Source organism: Protopterus annectens, chromosome 1.part0, assembly GCF_019279795.1.
Source record: "Protopterus annectens isolate FY-2018-M chromosome 1.part0, PAN1.0, whole genome shotgun sequence".
NCBI classification, from domain to species: Eukaryota; Metazoa; Chordata; order Ceratodontiformes; family Protopteridae; genus Protopterus; species Protopterus annectens.
The window spans coordinates 975,173,303-975,187,545 of record NC_056725.1 but is presented as its reverse complement, the minus strand read 5'-3'; the positions used below and the strand labels follow the sequence as shown (position 1 = coordinate 975,187,545).

The following is a 14,243-nucleotide window of genomic DNA, read 5'->3' as shown; positions in this document are numbered from 1 at the left end:
GGAAAAAAAAGACTGAAAAAAATAAACCCCAGGTATGACTAACTATACTCCGTTATCTGGAGCATTAGCTTTGTTGTTACAATGAATAAACTTTGAAGCTCTACTGTTATGGTAAGTATACTTGCACAGAAGAGTACTCTCTTCTTTGGAGAAGTTAAGCATAACAGGAAATCATAACATCTGGGCAAATTCCTAAGCAGAACTACTGTACCCAAGTAAGGATAACAGCTACTGTATTCCCTTGCAGCCAGAGCCAGATCCAGCACTAGGCGACCTAGGTAGCTTCCTAGGGTCCTGTGTTGGCTGGGGGGGATGGCAGCTTCAGTATAATAATAATAATAAAAAAAAAAAAAAAAAAAAAAAACATCATTATCCTTCCGTAAACACAGAAAGCATTAAGACCCCAAAGAGAACTTCACCATGAGGACAACTTCCTAACATCATCTAAACCAGTTTGGGAAGGTATACAGCAACAAGACTGTTGAATGATCAGCATGGATCCATTCTGGTGGGTACACAGCTCTTTCCTTCACAGCACACAGGGGGTTTATTTGTGCATCTGCAAAAAGCCCCAGTTAGGAGCACTGTCTACTTAAGTCAAACTGTTCTGAGTGAAACCCTGAACCTTAATAACCAAGGCCATGCAAGTGTCCTAACCCTCCACAACCACTGCCAGGTCTCCTTTAAATTTTATTTATTTTTGTTAACCACAGGTGATTACAATCCATCAAGGTCATGCACAGAGCTTCAAAACTGTGTTGTTCAGTGTCAGTGGTGCAACAGGTAGTGCAATTGCTTTTTGTTGCAGTAGGCTGTGGATTTTCCTCCCACAACAGGTACAATGAGAACACTACTGTGCCGTACAAATGGGGGGAGGGGGTGCTGCACTCCTGAATGTGTCCTACTTTGGATAAAATGCCAAGCAACTATGAACCTGTCCTCAGTCTGCCAGCCAGTCCCTAATGCAATATTACCATCACACTTTTTTTTTTTTTTTTATGTAACACGGGCGATTTATTTTTCAAGGACAGCAAGCACTGAATTTGTAGATGAAATACTGAAGTAAGGTGCACACCAGCAGCAACTTCATTAGTTACAGTTCTTTTTAATGTGGAATTATTCAGCTGCATATTCATGCCAAATCCAGCTCCAGACAAGTGGAGTACCTCAGGGTTCAGTCCTGGGGCCGCTCTTGTTTGGCATCTACTTCTCTGAAATGCCTATGCCAACAATAAGGGACTCTGGCTAACAAAGTCTGCCGATGACTACAAACTGGGAGCCATTCTTGAATCCCCAAATGATGTGGATATTCTACAAAAGGGCCTTACAGAAACAGATGTTTGGTGCCAGAGCCATGGGCTCAAGCTCAATGCCAAGAAATGTATAGTTATTCCCTTCGGAAAAAAACATGTATGCGTGAATTACCACATAGGTGGCAGTACATTAAACAAAGAAAGTGTGATAAGAGACTTAGGGACACAGGTGGACAGTGATCTCGCCTTCTATAACCACATCGCCACAACAGTCAGGAAATCTTTCTATTTGGCACACCTCATAACTAAGGGCTTTTCATCCAGAAAAAAGGAGGACATTGTCCCATTGTACTTGTCCCTCATTAGACCCATTATAGAATACAATGCCCCATTTGGTATGTACCTCTCAAGACATCTGCAACAACTGGAAAGGTCGCAGAAATACCTCACTAAAAGAATCACAGACCTAAAGTAGATGCCCTATGCTGACCATCTAAAAAACCCTCCAGCGTTCTCTGTCACATATCGTCTACTCCGAGGCGATCTCTGCTTAACATACAAGGCCATGTCAAACCCAGAGCTGCTGGACATGCTACACAAAGAAATTCGAATCCCTCAGAGCCACACGCTCCAGGGATCTAAACCTTGTCATCACAATGAACAAAACATGCTGGAGGGACAGTTTCCTGACCCAGAGACTCCCCAGACTCTGGAATAGACTGCCCATACATGTCAAGCAGAGCACCTCTTTGGCCCTCTTCAAAAAGAACCTTGACTATTGGATGGGAGATAGGAAATTCACCCAGTGGATCACGTCAGTCGCCCTGTTAGACAGGGGTCCAAGGAAGTAAATACTGTGGGAAGAAATAGCCAAGGAACTGTTATGGCTAGGCCTGTATGGGCCCTAGGGCCGATAGCCTAGTACCAACCTATGACTGATACTGGAGAACACTAATGACAGAAGTATGAGTGGCCCTTTATTGTTTTGGTTTATAAATTTGGTTTCATTTCATTCAAAATACACTAACAAGTGGTGCTTCATTATACACGGGATATCATTTAATAAATGCATATGATTAAAAAATGTGTGCAAGGAGCCCACGGTTTAAAAATACTCCAAAGGTAAACAAACCACCACTGGCGAGATATACTTTCTAGAATGTGGGTTTCAATACGTTTCAAAGACAGAGAAGTTTACTGTCGTTCACTAGGAGTCTACTTTCATTGTAAGTCTATACTGTTTTGTTTGGCAAATGGCTTTCAGTGTGTGTGTCCTATAAAAATTTAAATAAAATTAAAACCAAATACTGTAATTGTTGTAGAAGTAAAGAAAATAGCATGGACACAGAGATTTGAACAGTTTTTATAGTAACTGGGGGGGGGGGTCGATTACCCTGCCTAGAGTCCCCTTTGACCATGATCTGGCTCTGCTTGCTGCACTACCAAACCAAAGACAGTTCTCACTGGATGGTGAATCCAGTATGTACATTTTGGTGAAGGTGTGCAATGTAAAAACCCAGTGGCAGTTTTCATGGTGTCCTGTGTAGAAGCATTTCTGAAATATACTGCTGCCCTAGCAAAAGGTGTTCCTACTCTTCATTGTAAACATTTCATTTGTCATCATAAAAGGTAGTACAGTAGGCCAACCGTTTAGATTAAGACTGCTTATTAACAAGCAAGCCTTTCTTTCTTGGAAAAAAATGAAAAGTTATCAGTCTTTCTGATTTTTTTTGTTCAGGTGTAAACTCTGAATAGCTACAAACAATGTGCCATTATTTTAATAGTCTGCTTAAACAGTAGCAGCTGAAGTCTAGTTAAGGGCTACTAATAACACTACTTTGCACAAAAGAGAGAGACTAGTCTTTAATGAAACTCTCTCATGACTGAAAGCCAAATAACAAGAATTGCAAACGAGGGCAAAACTCAAAATCTTCTGCCAGACTTTGCATATACAAAAAAACAAAAAAAAAAAAAAAATCTTACATGAAAGGTATTTTAGATCAGCAGATTCAAAAGATTGAAAATGACAGTTATTTGTTTCCCCAACATAAAATTTTATAAGGGGGGTAATTTCTTAAGGAAAGTTTTTACAATTGGATGCCCTGCAATCTGTGGTGAAATTGTTAAATAAGCAGACACTGCTGATACTTGGATTTTGATGGATATGCTAAACAGGAATAAAAAATATAGTACATTAAAACCTGGAAAGGAACTATACAAGGAATCAAGGTCCGGTGACAAAGTACCGGAAATAAATATCTTCCACTTCTACATAAAAGATTCTCTTCTATTACAGTTGCTTGCCTCTTTCAAATGTATAACAGCCAAATGGAAAGTACAGTTGTGCAAGATCTTACCATAGCGATAGAAGTCCTCCTCTTCACTGTTGCAATATTCATTACAATAGGCAGAATGCCAAAGCTCAGGAAGGAGCATTAACCAGCAGAGCTCTCTAGGAAACCATGAAGGATGGCCCTAGCAAAACAAGCTCTAGCTGTGCAGATTCCATCCAACTTGTAGCTTGGTAAATGTATGCACATAATTCCAGATAGCTGCCTCAAGAATAGAGCTGGTATCCAAACCCTTGTAAAAAGCACCAGAAGAAACCACAACCCTAGTAGAATGAGCCATAGCAGAAGGAAGGCTCTTAACATGAAAGGCATAACAAAAAGAAATGGCTTTAGAAACCAAAGAAATAGTTTGCTTGGATGCAGCCATTCCTAAAGACCTAGGATAAAAGGAAACAGAGCTGATCAGATTTACAAAAAGTCTTGGTCATATCCAAATAAAAATCGGAGTTTCCTATGCACATCCAGCATGTGCAGCACCTTCTTACTGTCAGACTGCGGAGAAGGGAAAAAAGTTGGCAAATAAATAGACTGATTATGGGACAACTCATTCACCACCTTGGGCATAAAAGGATTAGTATGAAGGGACACCCTGTCCTTATGAAACACCCAAAAAGGAGGACAAGCCATAAGGGCTTGAAGCTCAAACACCTGTCTTGCAGAAGTAACGGCTAACAAAAGTACAATCTTCAGTGACAACAGTCATTGTCCATGTGGGTGTGAATGACCCGGGATGCACCTCCCTGGACTACATGAAGTGGCATGGTGGAGTTCTTGGATTATGTGGCCCAGGCAGGTATGACCCTAGCCCTGAGCAGGATCCTACCATTGCCAAGAATTATACCACAGTACAAACAGAAAATGACTGACTTCAACAATTGGCTAAGTTTCTGGTGTCATTCTATGGGGATCCAGTAACTGTCTGCTTGGGATAACATGACTGACAGACCTCGATGCTTTGCCAAAGACGACCTGTATCTGTCACCCCTGAGTTTCTGTTTACTGGCTAAGGCTCTTGCCACGCTCTAGTGCCTTTTTTAGGGGGTGTTTCAAAGACCAAATTACCAATGTAACAGCTATAAATAAATGGAATCTGAGGGTCATGCTGCTCAAAAGTCTAAATCTCAACATGAACTCGCTCAAAGCACTCCTCAAAATGGAGAACATCAACATTTGTGCAGTAACGGAGACATGGTTTAAAGCAGCAGAAAGCAGCCCTGAGCTACAAGGCTATAACTCATTCAACATCTTTCCCCCAGAACATGGACCGAAGCGTTAAAGGTGGTAGTGTCTCCATATTCATAAAGGATAAGCACACCTCCAGACTAGTAGCCCAGCATAATGCATCTGAGATACTCCATGTACAACTAACATTGGGTAAGACGGCGATTCAGGTCGTAGCCTGCTATAGGTCCCCCAACCATGTCCCAAGACTCTCACTCCACATTCCTAAGCACACTGGAAACTATTAAGATCCAACCCAGCACTCTCATACTAGGTGACTTCAACTACCCTTCCATCAGCTGGGAAAACTACTCATGCACCAATGCACTGGCCCAAAGCTTCCTGGAATTCATCAATTCCAATGCCCTGTACCAGCTCATTCTTACCCCTACTAGAGGAAGCAACATCCTTGACCTGGTTATTACTAACATGGGCAACCATTGCTCTACACAAACAGTCATTTCCTCTCTGGTTAGATCTGACCACAAATTAATCACCATGGAAATCCACATCTCAACCACATACCCCCAACAAAGGTATCCACCATGAAAAACTTCTCCAAAGCTGACTTTGGACTCCTACAAACAGAGGCGGCTAACTTCACATCACCCATGCCAATAGAAAATACATACATGACTGCCAAATCATACACAAATGCACTGTATGAGCAGATACATAAATGCATGGAACTAGCCATACACAACTAAACCAAGATGCTCTCCTTCAAAAAAAGGAAGCCAGTCTGGTGGCCCCCTGCCATTAATAAACTCTACAACAGAAGGAAGAAACTGTTGCAGAAAAAGGTGAAGTCCCAAAACTGAAATAATTCCCTTATTAGCCTCAACAAAAAGTTGAGCTCCCTCATCCAAACCTAGCTATGATGGCAGATTGTGGCCGACACTAAAAACAACCACAAAGCCTTCCATAGTTATATCAAGAATCTCCATGGCAATACCCAGATTTGCTCTGAGTTACTGCACAGTGGTACCAACAGATATTGCCAATATACTGGCAGACAGATTCAATGCCAGCTTTACCCCTCTCACCCCCCCCCCCCTCAAAGGGCCAATCTCAATACCGGAAGAATGGAAGGCACCACAGGTTAAAGCTGCATTTTCTAAGGCCAAGAATACAGCTTCCATGGAACCCGACAATATCCCTGGCTGTGTTCTACATGAATTACAAAGTGAACTGGCACCACATCTGTGTGCTTTGTTCACTTACAGCCTCACCTCAGGCTTTGTCCCTACAAAATGGCGCACTGCTACAATCATCCCTCTCCATAAAGGAGGAGTGACTACAGACCATGGAAATTATCATGCCATTAGCCTGAAGCTATGGAGCACATCATCATGGACCTAATTAACAAGGATATAGGGAATCTCCAAACTCTATATCCCACGCAATTTGGTTTTGTGAAAAGTAGATCATGCCTGCTGAACCTGGTTGACTTCGAGTCAGTCACCAGAGCGGTGGATGAAGGTAAGGCAGTTCATACAGCCCATCTTAATCTGGCTAAGGCCTTTGATACCATTCCTTACTCAGGAATTATTGATAAACTCAGCAAACTAGGTATCAACCTCTATATCGTTAGGTGGATTGCAAATTGGCTCACAGATAAAACCCACAGCGTGAAAGTAGCAGACTCCAAGTCAGACTGCCGACCACAATCACGAGTGGAGTCCCACAGGGATTGGTCCTGGGTGCTCTCCTGTTTGGCATCTACTTCTCTGAAGTTCAGGCCATCATGGAAAGACTCTGACCAAATTCGCAGATGACTGCAAGCTGGGAGTCATTATCACCCCAAGTGATGCAGACATCCTACAGAAAGTTCTCACTGAGACCAATGATTGGTGTTGAAACCATGGCATTAAGCTTAACAAAAAATGTATAGTCATCCCTTTGGAAAAACTCAGTTCCCACTAATTAACACATTGATGGGAGCCCACTGAACACTGAAGGCGTTAAAGAGATCTGGGGACACAGGTTGACAACAACCTCTGCTTCGAACACATTGCAACTGTGGTCAAAAAGTCCTATGTGGCACATTTCATTACCAAGGCTTTTGCATCCAAGAAGAAAGAGGTCATCATTTCTCTCTACTCTTCCCTCATTAGACCAATCCTAGAGTACAATGCCCCATTTGGCATGTACCTCACTAGACACTAGCAACAGCTGGAGAGGCCACAAAAGTACCTCACGAAGAGGATCCTAGGCCTTAAACACATGTCCTTCATGGACAGACTCAAACTCCAGCTATTCTCCGTCTCATATAGTCTACTAAGAGGCGATCTCTGCTTGACTTACAAAGCCATGTCGGACCCAGATCTGTTAGAAATGCTACATCTAAAGAAATCCAAATCCCTCTGCACCGCATGCTCCAGAGACCTCAACCTCATTACCACAATCAACAAGAACATGCTGGAGGTACAGGTTCAAAACCCAGAGACTGCCCATGCTCTGGAATAGACTTCCCATACATGTCAAGCAGAGCACCTCACTGGACTCCAACAGAAATCTTGATGAGTGGATGGGAAATACAAAGTTCACAGCAGGGATCACTCCAGTGGCTCTACTTGATAGAGGCACTGGGAACTATCAACGGGCGGCACAATGTCAGGGCACTTCTATGGGCTAGGCTTGTAAAGGCCCCAGGGCCATTAGTCTAGTACACACCTATGAATCTATGTAGGAAGACCATATGATACAGACCTAATTAAAGAATAATAATAAAGGAGGATACTGCAGAAACTCACAGGAAAACACTGAGGAGCTCAGATGATCAGACTCCCAATGCTATTTAAAGTACACAAACAAGATCTGGGGATTTGAAGGACAGAAGCATTATGGGTAGGGGAAGAGCTCAGATTTCAGATCCTGGAGCTTTAGTATACAGCCGAGTTGGATCCGACCAGCGGATCTGAAACCCACAGGTTGAAGAGAAAATGAAGGCATCATCATCAGATCTCTGTTTAAAGTTGTTTTTGTTATTTACCTTGACAGACTCTGATTTGCCCCTTAATGGAATACTGTAATGTTTGAAGAATTAAATCATCTCACAGGTTACAATTCCGTAAATAAATAGATTAGATGTTTACTAGGGGAACAGTTGGTCAGGCAAAGCACCTGCTCACCTGCATCTGGGGAAGAGAGCAGTGCACTCAATTAAGGTAATTATCTCTTCTAAGTTAAATACATATACTTATGAAAAGTGGTGAGAGGACACATGGTGTGGGAAGGAAGCCCCTTCCTGGCTGTCATGCGTGTTGACTTGGACTGGAAATGTTGTTACTGACTACAGTCTTTTGCCACAGGGGACGTTCTTCGTGTTTCACTGTTGCAGTCATTACATTTGGGTAATCTCCTGGCAGGTTGCCCTCAGTCGGCCTGATTAACAAAGTCTTGGGTCCTGCGTTGGTTGCTGTCCCTTCTTCCATAACGTCAGGTCGTCAGGGGTATAAAACATGCAGCCGTCATTACATCAGTCTTTCTTGCCGTGCGGTGCCCGAAGCAGAAGCAGTTCGCAAGTGCCCATCGGCAGACTCATGAAATTTTCATTTTCGAGTTTCAGAACCAAAGTCTTCAACTTAAAGCTAAGTACCCCATTGGGGAAAGATTTTCTTGCTCCTTACTGATGCCAGTAAACATTAATAATTGCATTACATGTGGAAAGCAAATACCTCAAAGATTTTCATTCGTATTGTATTCCTTGCCTAGGCCCTGACCGCGACGTACCGTGCTGTCGGTTTTGTGCTTTATTTAATCAGCGCACTAACAGTCGTCGGTACATTTTTGCCTCTAAATATTTCAGTTCTCGTTTTAATTATCCAGAAATGATGTTGGTTAGCCATCTAACTACCGGGATTCTGAAAAAAACGCAAAGATAAAGACAGAGACAGGCCGCCGAGGTCCAAAACTGCTGACGATGCTTCTCCTAAGCCAGTTGCCAGTTCGCTGGTACTCAGTGAGGTGCTTTCGCAGCCCCCGATACCTGCTGCTACTGATTCGCAGGCCTCTACTGAGACCCATTCGGAGTCCGGTATGCCGAGAGATGCTTCACCTATGGAACCAGCGGATGTCTCTACCTTAAATGGGTCCGAATCCGCTGTGCAGGGACCGGCTTCTGAGGGTGTATTCAGGCCTACAGACTTGCATATTAAATCGACACTGCCTTCAGTATTAAGGCCTAAATCTCGATCTATGTTTAAAAAAATGACACCCAGGCTGCATATGTTCAGGCCCCTATGCCTAAAAAAGAAATGATCAAAATGGCTGAAGATCTAATCACTCTAATCAGGGGTAGTCAGCCCCCACCCTCTAAGAGGCCTAGGGCTGAGCTTGATTATGAATCTTCTGATCAGGATTTTGTTTCTTCAGCCTCTTCTAATGACCTGGATTTGTCCATGCCTACTTATGAGGATTCTGATGCAGGGGATTCCATTCCCTCTGCTTCCCCTCCAGCGGATTTTTCTTTTGGGGAAACTTTACATACTTTAAGAGAGCATTTCCACTGTGAAAGTCAGGAATTTTCTGATTCAAAAAAGAGACTTCGGGATTTCCTTCTTCTTCCTCAGCATAGGCCTTTGGCTATACCTCTTGTACTAGACATTGTTGATGAAGTGTTCTTGGAATCCAGTTTAGCCCCTGATTCCCTGCCTCCAGCTCCTAGTAAACCTGACAGATACTACAGGGTTCCTAAGTCCCACAAGTTCCTTTTCAAATATCCTGTTGCAGATCCAGAAACCATTTTTCAGGGTCCCAAGGGCATTATGGCTTCTACTGCTAAAAATTCTATCCCTTCTGATAGAGACTCTAAGGAGCTGGACAGATGGGGTAAAAAGGTTTATACTTCTACAACCTTGGCAATCAGAGCTTTAAACTGCCAAATTCATATGTTAAAATATCAACAGCATATTATTGAATTGCTTAAACAGAAAATGATGTTGATTCCTGACTGCGTGGAAAATAAAGATTTACAGGATTTAATACATACTGCTGAACAAGTTGGAAAACATACTTTGCAATTTGGTTTTGATTCTTTAGAGGCCTCCTGCAGGGCTGATGTTACTGGGTCTGTGCTTAAAAGTCATGCATGGCTTAAGGAGCAATCTTTGCTGATCATGTTAAAGCTAAATTGTTGGATGCTCCTTTAAACCAGGACCGCCTGTTTGGCAATAAGGCTGAAGTTCTAAAAAGGATGGAAGATAAAGCTAAATCTATGCAAACTGTTAAAGATTTCTTACAAGTGCAACCTCCAAGATTTAGTAGGCACTGGCCTACTAAGAATTGGTCTTTTCCAGCCCCTTCCAGATCCTCTCAAGCCAAATCCTGACAGAGCAAAAACCCCAGGGTTCAGTCCCAGAAGACTCTCAGAACTAAGCAGTGGGGGGCCTCCACTTCCAAATCTGGAAATAACAAACACCACCCTATGGTAAACAGTCTCAATGACTTCCTTTTAAAATTGCCAAGCACTTAACTTTTAACTGCCTCTTTGGGGGGAAAGATTGCTCTTCATGCAAAGAACTGGGAACTCATAACCCAGGACAAATGGGTTTTAAATACAGTGTCCCAGGGATACAGATTTCATTTCCACACATTGCCAACACCAAACAGGTGACCAGACATGCCCCCAAATCAGTGGGCAGAGGCTCAAAAACAAGTTCTTTCCCTCTTAAACATGGGGGCTATTCAACCGGTACCAGAAGAGGAATTGGGACAAGGTTTCTATTGCAGGATTTTTCTGGTACCCAGAAAAGACAAATCACAGCATCCAATCCTGGACTTGTCTACTCTAAACACCTTTCTGGAGCATTCCAAGATGCTGACTCTTCCCCAGTTACTTCCTATGCTAGGCAAAGATGCCTGGTTGGCAACTCCAGATTTAAAAGAAGCATCCCTGCACATCCCAATCAGGGAATCTTGCAGAAGATACCTACACTTCAAAGCAGTCTACTTGCATTATCAGTTCTCTGCACTGCCCTATGGCTTGTCTACTGCGCCCAGAGTATTCACAAAGTGCCTGGCTCCAGTTATTGCATTTTGCAAGCAAAGAAATATTAAAATATATCCATACGTGGACGATTGTCTAATTCAGGCAGAAAACCAGGGCATACGTCTAAATCATCTGGTGTTTGTAAAAAGGGTTCTAACTTGTCTGGGGTACACCATAAACAAAAAAAAAAAAAATCACAACTGGTACCCTGTCAACAGATTACATTCCTGGGTGCAAGCTTGAATACAACTGCCTAGATGGCTTTCCTCACACCAGAGAAGCAAATTCATTTAGTAACTTACTTCAAACAAGTGGCCACAAAAACCCTGCTATCTGCAAAACAAATACTGCAAGCCTTGGGGTTGATGGCCTCCCACATTCTTCTAATTCCATATGCAAGACTGCATATGAGGCAACTACAGTGGTACTTAAAAAGCCTATGGAGTCAACATTGTCACAGCCTGGAAACAATGATTACTACCATACCTTGCCTACGTCTAGAGTTCCTATGGTGGGCAGAGGCCTGCCACCAAAACAAGGGACTGACATTCACACTACCCTCTGCAATCCAAACCCTAACTACAGATGCATCAGACTATGCATGGGGGGCTCACCTGGCAGGGAAGTGCATTCAGGGCAAATGGAACCCAAATCAAATGTACGTACATATCAATCAAAAAGAAATGTTAGCTATACAGAATGCTCTGACAGCCTTCAAGGACTACATTCTTCCAGGACAATTAATGGTAAAGCCGGACAACACCACGGTTATGTGGTACATAAACAAGCAGGGGGGTACACATTCCTACCCCCTCTGCAGACTACCCATGGCATTGTGGAACACAGCTTTGAGCTACCAAGTGCACCAACAAGCTCAATTCCTGCCAGGAAAATTGAATATTCTGGCAGACGGACTAAGCAGAAAATTCATGGACCCACACGAGTGGAAACTAGAAACATGGATTTTCAACATGTTGACAAGCAAATGGAGGAGCCCAGACATAGATCTAGTTGCCTCCTCCCAGAACTACCAGTTGGACAAGTTTTGCACAAGGGCTCCCCACAAACAAGCCTGGAAAGTGGATGCTCTGTCCTTCAGCTGGAAAAACCTATCAGTCTATGCCTTTCCCCCTCTGCCTCTGCTCTCCAAAGTTCTACTAAGAGTCAAACAGGACCAACCAAGGATGATTTTGATTGCTCCAGACTGACCGCACCAACACTGGTACCCACTCCTGTGCAGTGTGTCACAAATATCTCCATGGCACCTGCCGCAGACTCCTTCCTGCTGTCAACAGGAGAACCAAATTCTGCACCCTCAGCTTCCAACATTGAACCTTTCAGCCTAGCTATCACTTAAATTCACCCTTATCATCCCTCAGCAAAGCTGTGATGGATGTCACACCTTGGAGGCGAGAAGACCTAGTACTAAAAAATCTTATGCTGACAAACGGAAAAGATTCTGTGCCTGGAACCAATCTTTAGGGATGAGCAGAGCAGCGCCCAATTTACCTCAGATTTTGCAATACTTAACTAAGATGCATCACAAGGACCTGTCTTTTTCCTCTATTAAAATCCACTCCTCAGCTATTTCAGCTCACTATAACACAGAACCACCCCTCTTCTCTCATCCTCTGCTCAAGCAGTATCTCAGAGGGGCAAAGAACTTGAGACCACCCAGGAGAGCTCCTACCCCTGCCTGGGACCTTAACTTTGTTTTGGAGAAGCTCACTCTACCTCCTTTCTTGCCAGCTGCTATTGCAGACTTAAAATTCCTTTCTTGGAAAACAGCCTTCCTTTTAGCAATCAATTCTGCTAGAAGGATATCTGAATTACAGGCCCTTTTGGCAGTGGAGCCTTTCATCAACTTTCATGCAGACAAGGCATCTCTCAGGACCAATCCATCCTTCATGCCCAAGGTGGTTTCCAGTGTGGTTCTTAATCAGTCCCATTCATTTGCCAACCTTATTTCCCAATCCACAGAACAAAGGGGAATGGATTCTGCATTCATTGGATGTGCACAGACAACTTATATTCTACTTGGACAGGACTAAATCTCGAAAAAAGTCTGAACAATTGCTGGTAGTATTTGCTGCAGGGGCAGAGGGGAAGGCTATTTCAAAACAAACCATTTCTAAATGGATAAGCCATTGCATTCATTTCTACTATAAGCACCATGGAAAACCTATCCCCCAGGGGATCAGACCTCACTCCACCAGGGCCTGCATCTACTTCTGCAGCTTTTCTCAGAGGTGTTCCTACCAGGGATATCCTAGAAGCTGCTACCTGGAGTTCTGTACATACTTTCACCAAGCATTATCATTTACCAATTTTCTCTAAATCCAGAACTGGCTTTGCCACTGCTGTCTTGCAGGGCCTTATAGCTGGTCCTAATGCTGTATAAACTCCTCCTCCCAACCATAGCTTTGGGAATCTACCCAAATGTAATGACTGCAACATTGAAACATGAAGAACATAGTACAGTTGTGTACACTTACCATAAATGTAGATGTTCGAGTGTATTCACTGTTGCAGTCATGGTTACCCTCCCTCCAGCCCCCTACTTTTCTCTGGCTATACCTCTGCCTTCCTTTACTATGCTTAAAAGCCTTTTTGGTATATTTGCTTTTGGTTGGAGGTATAACTTTGTGTTTTTAATTTTATTTGCTCCCCATTAGGGGGGGGGCACCTGACATCTGGGGCACGAAAAACTGATGTAATGATGTCGGCTGCATGTTTTATACCCCTGACGTCATGGAAAATGGGACAGCAACCGACGCAGGACCCAAGACTTTGTTAATCAGGCCGACTGAGGGCAACCTGTCAGCAGATTACCCAAATGTAATGATTGCAACAGTGAATACACTCGAACATCTACATTTATGGTAAGTGTACACAACTGTACTCTTCCAAGGATCATCTCCAAAGGAAAATCGCGTCAGTATTGCATCTGAAATGCTCAACTTGTTAAAGTGCCATGGTTTGCTTTTACCGAATGTCTACGTTCCCATGAAAACTGTTGAAGTGAAGATGAAGAACCTAATAATTAACACTGATAATTTAACAACTGACTTGTGTTCTTTCTCAGCTAATAATGCTTGCCGTAGCACAGAATGTAGGCTAACCAAGTTCTGATGGTCACCAATGTAATCAGCCTTGGAGTTAGTTGCCACTAAGGGTTTTGATGCAGGGAAGATGTACATGGAAATTTTATGAACTGTAACAGCGGTGTGTGAACTTTGAAGTAGTTGCAAATGGAACTGTATTCGCTACTCCTGGACAAAACCCTACAGTTTGAGTAGTTTTACAAGCTTAAATTACTATTACATGTGGGACTAATTAGTGATTTGCAGTACAGCATGGATAGAAATATATTCCTCTACATATTACAGGGGTGGTAGTAAAAACGTGAAGATATACAAAGCTCAA

The 14,243-nt window shown here is 43.0% G+C and overlaps 1 protein-coding gene across 1 annotated transcript in view; it reads right to left on the bottom strand.

The window, feature by feature from the left end:
* REPS1 (RALBP1 associated Eps domain containing 1) overlaps positions 1-14,243 on the bottom strand; it is a 1,538,969-nt gene that overhangs the window by 1,073,927 nt on the left and 450,799 nt on the right. The window lies entirely within an intron of this gene.